This window comes from Notothenia coriiceps, unplaced genomic scaffold, assembly GCF_000735185.1.
Source record: "Notothenia coriiceps isolate Sejong01 unplaced genomic scaffold, NC01 NC01_scaffold00037250, whole genome shotgun sequence".
Lineage (NCBI taxonomy): Eukaryota > Metazoa > Chordata > Actinopteri > Perciformes > Nototheniidae > Notothenia > Notothenia coriiceps.
Genome location: NW_011369951.1, coordinates 12640257 through 12646980, shown reverse-complemented (window position 1 = coordinate 12646980; position 6724 = coordinate 12640257). Strand labels below are relative to the sequence as shown.

The window sequence follows — 6724 nt, the reverse complement described above, 5'->3', positions numbered from 1 at the left end:
TCGTGGAAGAGATCTAAGTATATATATGCTATAAAAAAGAAGAAGACAGGTGATGGTTTCGATACAGATTTTAGACAATTTAGTGTGATCTAAACATCCATACAGTTTCTTCAGAAACTTTATGCAAAACATTTTACTGGTAAATACAAATAAAAGAAGCGCCCAATAACTGGAGTGAATTATATATATAAAATTATATTAAATAATACTCATCGAACCGATTATATATTCGAATCTACTTTGTAAGATCTCTATGTACTCACAACGAGATTACCTGTGATCCTGTCATCCCACGAGAATGAAGCACCAAGTAATGTCTTGACCCCTCAGTTCAAGGTGACCATCTCGAAAGATAACTGCTACGACAAATGTAAGGTTAGCTCGCCACCTTTTGAAAACCTTTTGTTTAATTAAAAAAGGTTTCCAAACCTTGCCCAGTTCTAGAGAACCTTTAACAGTGTCTTGGATTCTCTATAACGTACTGCAACTCGGTCAATAACTTAAAGATGAAATAAAAAGGGTTCTTACGGTCATTAAAAACCTGGAAAAGTCATGGAAATTCAAAATGCTAATTCCAGGCCCTGGAAAACTTTGGAAAACAATATTTTTTCCAAAGTTTTGAAAAAGTCATGGAAATTTAACTAAAATTGCATGAAATATAATTTATATTTTATCTAATCGCCGAAATAGTAATACTATAATGATAATAAATACTGTATCGTATGGATTTGTTTTAGATAGGCACAACATGTTTCATATGCAGACCTTATTTTCCTGTTCCATGTTAAAATAAACCATTTTCAGTGGTATCGCTGAGAAAGAGTAATTTTTTTGGACATGGAAAATTAGGTAAAGGTCATGGAGAAGTCATTGGTGAAAAAGTGTATGAACCCTGAATAGAGAGTGCAGACTGGAACACACTATTAATTATAAGCGTTAAAATACTCAAATTATGGTGCAATATGGCAAAATGTCCAAATGATCGTACCAATACGATAAGGATCGTACGTTATGCGACGCCGCTGAACAAACCTTGTGAAGTTTATTTTTTTTATAATAAGGAAAATACTCCAAAATAATTGAAATGTTTAGTTAGATAAGGTATAAATTGCAGAAACTACTAATGTATTTCTTCAAATGTTTTGAGTGTTTTATATGCTACTGTTATTGCTCTGCAGCAAAACCTGTTCATATTTGCTTAGTCAAAGTGAACAACGTAGCACTTTAGTCTGAAACCAAATACTGTGTGTGGTTTTAGTGGCTCAGGACACACCTACCATAAATCCTAACTAAACACTTACTTATTAAAAAATGTATAATCCCTCCGGGTTCACTGTTTACTGCAGGTTCATTGTGGTGTGCCACACTTTATCTTAGATTAGTGAATTCAATCAATTTGTTACTGGAAGGAACAAATATCAAAAATTATTTTTGATGATTTATTAACTGCTTTAATGCTTTAAAAAAAAGCAGTTTTCAGCGACTAATATATGGAGTTCTTCTACCTTTTCTGTTTGATATCACAATTAATTGAAGATCTTTAGGTTTTTGAGCGAAAAAACAAGATATTTAAAAACATCACCTCTGAATTTTAGAAACCGAGATGAACGTTTAACCTGGTTTATAAAATAATTGTAATTTTAATGGAACATCTCTTAGTTGTTGCCCTATTTTTTACTGTTTTCAGAATCAGAATAACTTTATTTGTCCCACAGAGGGGAATTGTTTGTATCATCCTGGACTATAGAAGTATTAAAACGCCAGTGTTCAGAGTGTCCATGCTCTGCCCTTGAACCCTCTGCCCTGTGAGTGGTATCCTGGTGGCAGTCTCCTTCAGCCTTAGGAAGACTGGATCTATTGTTCCTAAACTGCCCGTGAACTTGTCATTGTGAAAGCGCCTGTTACTCGATAGGGAGTCAATATTTGTTGTTTGGCCAGGAAGTTTATTTCTTTATTCATCCTTTTAATATTTTGTTAAGGAGTGGTCCCCTCGTGACAAAGAAGCCGTCATAAAGGTTTCAGAACATGACATTGACTATTCATTCCCAGCTAAGACAAACAGTTTTGAAATAACAAGATAAGAGCGATAAAAAACGGTGAGGGTTGGGGAGTGGGGGGGTGGTTAGGTAATAGGCAAACACAAACAGGGTTTGTACAGTGGTGTTATTGTTTGGACTGGGTATGGAATCACTCCTCCACCCGCAAACGATCGCCATGGGCACAGGCGTGGAGCGCCGCGTTGTGTGTGTGTCAGATGTCTGGCAAACACACACACCCCTTGAGTAAAGCATTTTGTGGTGATATTGCTATTGTATAACTGTATTGCTGATGGATTTCACAACAGTCTAAGAACATCCTGTTTACACTGTGTCAACACCAAATACCTGTGAGGCATCTCACTTTATCAAAAGACTTGGTGTCTTTAACTCAAACCTCTTTTCACTTTTTAATTCACTTTCTCATGAGTGAACTGTTAAAGCAATTGGGTTTAAATAATCAATTGCATCAGAACAACAGGCCGGCTCTGTTGTGATTGGTCAACCGCTTAGCGATTTCCCGCCTGTTAGTCTATCACGTACAATGTGTTGGAGCGCTAGCCAATAGAAGCACAAGGGTTGCTTAGTGATGTCACTATGTTCTGGAAGTAAACGAAGGAGTCCAATGGAGGCTTTTGGACAGGGGGGGGGGGGTTTGGGAGATAAACTTTGGGATTTTAATGTTTGTATCAGCTTATTATCTGAATCTAAAAATAAACTAGTGATTAAAGTCTCATAACAATGCAGTAAAAGGTATTAAGTAACATAGACTGAAAAGACTGGTAATAACTGGTTCTGAGGAATGTTTCCCCATTCAGCCAACAATTTGAAGTGAGTTGTATGCAAATTTCTCTAAGGTCTGGAATGTTCAGTCAGTGTTGCCCTTTTCTGACAACCGGTTGAACCTGGTTGGTTTGCGTATCCGTCGACGGTAAACTCCGTGCCTCCTACAGCTGTTGCAACACTCGGGCTTCTTGTGCTCCAGGCCCCCTCGGTTTGTCTTCCTATCCTACACATTTTCTGCTTGACTGTTTGAAGTTATTGATGACCTTTCTGTTTTCCACATCACTAAACTCTTTCATGCATCAGCGGGCCAGGGCCTGTGGTGCCCAGATCTAATCTGCAATACTCAGCTAGCAGTTAGCACGGCGTTGGAAGTGATGAGTTGATCTGCTCCGTTTGGGTCCCGCTGATTATGGATTCAAAGTTGCAGGGGGAGGGGGCAGTAAATTGGCATGACTTTTTAACTGATTATTTCCTTCGTTACAAAGTGTAGATATCCATATGATTGATTTAGGAAGCCAGTGTATTATTTTCCCATGTGCAGAGACAAAAAAGGGAACAAAGGGTTTTCAGATAACAGGTCACTGTAACAGAGTAATGCAATGCAAGCAGGTGTGTAATCTGCAGTTGTGTTTCATATAGTACCAAGCTCATTTTTTCATCAGTCTCCTGCTGAGTAGCATCATCGACTGAGACAGATTACTGTCATGTTTCCCTGCTAAAACGACGGACTGAAGGAATGCATTTGAATCAGCCGTTCTTACTAATTAAGTACAAACCTCGCAGATAGCGGTTTTGAGTGAAAAACAATTGCTCACATTATCTGGAGTGTAATTTGTTTCTGTCGTCGTAAATTCTTTTGACGTTAATGTTCAAAGTGTTGGAAGCGGCCAGACGCTATCTGTTATAAATTACCACGACGTGTTTGGGGAGGATATAACTCTCATAAATATAAAATGTGATCCACCCTACCCTCCCCCATCTCACAAAAAGCCTGTCCTCTTGACCTGATAAGTGAGTCAGTGGCTGCTCGTGTTGCTCAGGTGTGTGTGTGTGTGTGTTTATGCTCACCCTGCGAGGTCGCTCTGCAAGAGAGTGAGTTCTTGAAGCTGCACAACATCATTTAAGCTGTCTGGGAGAGGCCAGTGGGACAGTGACAAGACAAATTTGTCGGTAATATGAAAGCAAAGAACGTGGCGAGCCATGAAGTGCTCAAGGAGCAGCGGCACATCGGGGACAGCGGCGGGTAATGCGGCTGACCTGTCAGTGATTGATACGTCCAGCAGTGGGCTACTGGTAATAGTTCCTGCGGCATTAGGACAGGACATATTTCAGGCCTAAGGGGTGCATATCAGCAGGCCGGTGATTACGGAAACATAAACAGGGGTGCAGTAAAGGTCCCAGCCCGGCGGAACAATAAACTAATAGCGATGTCACTGTCCCCCCACGGCACCCCGAGGAGTAACAGCTCGGTTTAAAGAGCCCGGAGCACTAGGGGCCATTTTTTATTTGGGGGGGGATGATGGCCTACAACTGATGTCATTATGAACCTTAAATCAACTTTCTGCTTGCTTGAACATGGTCACCTGGGTGCAGGGGGACAAGGACGGGAAAAGGTTGAAGAGCTCGGCCTGTCGGTGTGCCAGAGCTACCTGCCGAGGTGAAATTGAGTTGGGAGACCGGTGATCAATCAAGTGTCCCAACAACATACATTTTTTAAAGTGCCTGTCCGTGTTTCCCGGCCGTAATGAGCGGAACAGTTGTGTTGAAAAATGGAAAGGGGAAAGATAAACCAATCCGGCATTTAAAGGACGAACAAACCGGGGGACCCGAGGAAGAGGGTTTCCAGATCAATGTCATTATGTGTCCCACAGTAATCAGATGGAGAGCATTTCGCCCCAAACACAAAATATAATACCCTCCGAGACGTTTCTGTAATGACATTTTATTGTCATTTATGTGGAATCATGAGCCATAGCTGTTGTTGGGTTTGAAGAGGTTAGGGTTAGGTAGGAGTAGGGAGAGGGACGAGCAATAAAACTAAGGACTAGATCCAGGAGGAGACAGCCTGGTCCCACTCCGTTACCTCTCTCATCAGACCGCTCTATCCGCTGCGGTTTCATCTGAGTAAACAGTGGCGTCGGGGTCACCGGGACTGCTGGGTAATTGAGCCAGTGTGGGCCGCCCTGTCAAGCACATCGGCTAAAAATACATCGCCCACTGTCACCGGGCACCAAGTGGGGGGAAAATGATTGTTCCCACTGTCGGAGCACAGGACACTCGCATCAACGGTGACCTTCCACTTCAAGACCAGCTTTCATAGACACAGAAAAAAAACTTTGACTCCAAAGTTAAAGCGTCGAAACAACAATGGATCCTTTGAAAAATGCAATGGCAAATGAGCACTCGGTGGATTAGCATGCTGTAACACAGAGCGCAATATTAAGCATGTTTAGCCTGTCATGGACGTGCGCTTCGATTAGAGCACATCAAGGCGTTGAAGAGAATACGGGAGAATACAGGCCGGCAGAATGGAGCGGGCGTGTTGAGATATTCCAATGAGGAAAGACGCTCCTTGGAACGTGGAAAGGTTATTGATTTGTCCTGTACTCATTTCCTGCTCTTTGATATGCAAACGATCTAGTGTGAATTTACAGCAATCCTATCAGACTCATTTCACAGTTCTTAGCCCCTGCGTCTCTCCGGAGTCCTCCGCCTCATTAGGCCAATGTTCTCCATTACCAGCATAATTAAAATCTTTAGTAGCTTATCAAATTAAAAATATTTTTTCGCTGATCGTATTGAGATCTTCACCTCACAGTTATTTTCCACAACAGGAATAAATTAAGACTAAGCATTTCGCACACAATGTATGACAATCTGGTGCTTGAAAGGAGCACTTCTGGTATCTATAGAGCTGGTGATGAGAAACGGGCAGGGGGGGGGTGTATAAACCCGAGAAGATAAGCATGTGCAAATCATCTTTCATTTGCCACTGCTCATTTGGAGAATGGATTTAATTAATTGTAATGTTAAACGAGCGGTCTTGCCCATTTGCTCTGTGGTTAAATTCGCCGCATATCTGAGGGCTTCTTTCAGCATGCTTGAAACATGTGGTTTATTTTAACACAGATTCGAATACCCCAATACAAATCCACACACATTCACCCTCTTAGATCTTTTAGTGGGCTATTAAAATGTACCCAGATGTTTTGACTGAAAATACAAATAGCTACATAACCGCACCCATGAAGGTTAATCTTATTGTTACATATCTCCTTCTTTATGTCGAATGAAAGCAGACTTGTGTAACAGACAGTAAAGATGGACACATATATAATATAACAAAGGCTCTCACAGAAATGAGGTTCACAAACAACAAGCATTATCCTTTATTTATCCCCTTGGTGTCGGAGATTGCTGTCACTCACACGCAGGAAAAAAACACGCTCTGTAAATGTTTTAAAGCCGACAGAAAAATGTCTTCCGTCTTCAAGGGATTTTTTTTTTTTTTTTTCAAAGGGCTGTGCGAGCTGCAGTGTGCTTGACTTGTTAAATGAGGTTTAAGTCTTCTGTGTCAATTGGAGGCGGTGCAGAGCTTTAAGTATTTTGCACATTAATGCGCTTTTGAGAATATTACCCCAGGGTCCTGTTTCTCAAGCAGGCAGGGGTGGGATGTTTTCCGAGCGTTGCTATTGTAAACTTTTCTGTTGTGTATGTTCTGCGTATCTCTTGTTGTCGAGAGAAAATGACGGTGATTATTCAGATTTCATGCCTTGTCTGGGTGTTAATTATTTACTCTGAGCATGAAATCTGCGTGAATGCCAGGGATTTGTGTATACAAACACGCTCCAGATCACAGGGAGAAATGGGAGGGAGAGAAGGAGGTGGCGGAGAGAAAGAGA

At 41.3% G+C, this 6724-nt stretch overlaps 1 long non-coding RNA gene across 1 annotated transcript in view; it reads right to left on the bottom strand.

Moving 5' to 3' along the window:
- The window catches only part of LOC104966978 (uncharacterized), a 13089-nt gene extending 8803 nt beyond the window's left edge, over window positions 1-4286 (bottom strand). Inside the window, exon 1 of the long non-coding RNA XR_800709.1 lies at window positions 4273-4286. This is a non-coding gene — a long non-coding RNA (uncharacterized lncRNA). The remainder of the gene's footprint in view (window positions 1-4272) is intronic.
- Between the last annotated feature and the right edge of the window lie 2438 nt (window positions 4287-6724).